Source organism: Parasteatoda tepidariorum, chromosome 10 (genome assembly GCF_043381705.1).
Source record: "Parasteatoda tepidariorum isolate YZ-2023 chromosome 10, CAS_Ptep_4.0, whole genome shotgun sequence".
Lineage (NCBI taxonomy): Eukaryota > Metazoa > Arthropoda > Arachnida > Araneae > Theridiidae > Parasteatoda > Parasteatoda tepidariorum.
The window spans coordinates 19392058-19394807 of NC_092213.1; positions in this window are offsets into that span (position 1 = coordinate 19392058).

The window sequence follows — 2750 nt, forward strand, 5'->3', positions numbered from 1 at the left end:
AATTCTGAAAATAAAGAATTTCTCAAAAAATACTTAAAGAATCATTTTATAAATGTTTTGGCTATGCAATTTCTCATACTTATCAATAAAGTTTAAAGGACCACCAATAAATAACAAACGGAAAAAGTGTTTTTGAACGCCCTATGCTAGAAAATGTAGCAATAAATTTGTAACAATTATTTTGGTTATTATGTGCAATAATTGTACAAAATTTCGTAAATCTAGAGTCTTATAGAGATATGGACATTTTTATAAAAATCTAATTTTTTTGCCTTGCGTCTTTTCACTATATCTCTAAAAATATTCAATAAAATTAAACAAAATTTTTATAATAATTTAAAATTAAACTCAAAATTATTGCTTTGAAATTTGAGAAAAATTTGTTTAAAACTACGCAAGATATGAATGATTATTTTCTACTATTAAAAATGACACTGGGATTGTTTGGGATCATCCCCCATTTAAGTATTTTTTTCTTTCCTTAAACAATCATATTTCGGTGTATGAAGGTTTATTGTAAGGTGTAATTTTGTCTTATGATACAAAATAATATTTGTAGAAAACCCTTTATCATTGAGTTTCTCTGTTAAGATGTAAAAAAACTACCAAGAAAATTACCTGAAGCTTTTTAATAAATAGGATATTGAAATTAGACTTTTTTCTTTAACTGCTAAATATGATTCACTACAAAATTATGAAGAAGAAAAAATTAAATAACTTAACTTACTAATGTTAACTACTTTAATTTCTTATATATCACACAGTTTTTAAAAGGACTTTGTAATTAATTTTAAATTGCTCTAAAAATTGTATTTAATTATTTTAAAGTTATACTAAAAACACATAAGACAAAAAAAAGTTTTTTTTTCATAAAAATACCCATATCTTCATAGATATATAAGTTAGGCTTATGCATTTGTTGCATGTAATAACCAAAATAATTGTTATAAGTTGCAACTTATTTGCAATTGATATACAATTGGTACTTTTGCAATTGATATACAATTGATTGCAATTGATACTTTTTGGCATAGGATATTAAAAAACACTATTTTCCGTTCGTAATTTATTCTCGTTCCCTCAAACCTCTAAACTTCAAGTACACAATGCATGATGTAAATACTTCTAAAGTTATAAATGATTCTTTTAGTATGTTTGAAGGGGTGACCTCAAATATGCTAATTTAATGTCATGAAATCAGACATAAAAATGTTCTTTCTTTGAATACCATACCTTTCTGCGAATTTCTGACTACCAAAATTAGTCATAATCTGGGATATAAGATCCCTATAATTTAGGCTTGAGAGCAGTCCAAAGTTTGGACCCTTCAATGTCAATATTATTTATGTATTTCGCCGTATCTTGAGAAGTTTTAAACGAATTGAAAACTTTTTGCATACAATTATAAAATTCGTTTATCCAATATAAAATTCTTGCACAATATAACTTTTAGTAAAGATTTTATTTTAAAAACTTTTGAACTGTTAAGCATACAATTTTTTATATCATTTTTAAAGAATTTAATTTTAAATGGCAAAATATGAAATTTGAGAGAAATCGGCCAAACAGTTGCTGTGAAACCGAATTTTTAAAATATGACTTTTTAAAAATTCAATTCAACAGATTTCTCTCAGTTTTGTATTTTATTATCTAAAATTAAATTCTTCAAAATTATTTTAAAAAAATGCGTAACTTGCAATTCAAAAGTTTTTAGACTTAAATAAAATGATAAATATTTAATAAAAATTATTTTTTGCATGGAAATGTCTTTGAATAAACGAATTTTATGCAAACATTTTTCAATTTGCTTAAAAAGTTCTGGAGATATGGTGAAATACTCAAAAAGTAAAATAAGCATTAAGGGGTCCAAAGTTTTGACAGTGCTCCTGACCAAACTATTGGAACCATAATTCATAGATTGCAGCTACCTACTCAATTCAGAAATCTGAAACTGTAGAAAAAAAGATGTTTATATAGAGAAAGTACGTTTTTGTGTCTGATTTCTTAATTTAAAATATTGTCTGAACTAATTAATTAGCATATTTGACATTATCCTCAAATATGCTAATAACGTGACATTAGGTCAAAAGTTATACAGGATGACTGTTTTTTATCTTGCGAGATGCACAATATGCAAAAAGAAAAAAAACACCTTTATAACTTTGGTCTCATGGACTAAGATGCAATTTTAATAGTTAGAGGATCTAACTTTGCTTTTTCTGTTTCTAATGCCATTTGCCAATACCAGCAAGGCTGATTGGTGAATTAAAAGCTGAGGCTGCCTTTCTTATTTTTCAGTGTGGCCATCTATGGCCAAGAGTACAACTTTAGCCACACACACGTCACAGCTCACTTATAGGGTGAACCCATTCATTACATTTATTCATCCACATACATTTATTTATCCACAGATCGTAATTTTGACCTGAACCGGAGAATAAGCAATCTCCAATTCAGTACCCCCAGAGGTATTGATTTGTTATAGGAACATGGAGAACTTTGTGACCCTGACAGATTTAACATGCACCAGTCAGCATTTACTTTTCCAAATGTGAGTATACCCTCTATTTTAAGAGTCAAGACTACGAGTCTTATAAAAGAGAGGATACGAGTCATATAATTATTCAAAGAAAGTGCATTTTCATATCTATTTTCGTAACTTTCAATATCATTATTACAAATGTTTAAGACCCTCGAACCATTAAGTTTGCATCCTAATGTGTAAAAAATCTGACCACTTAGATCAAAAG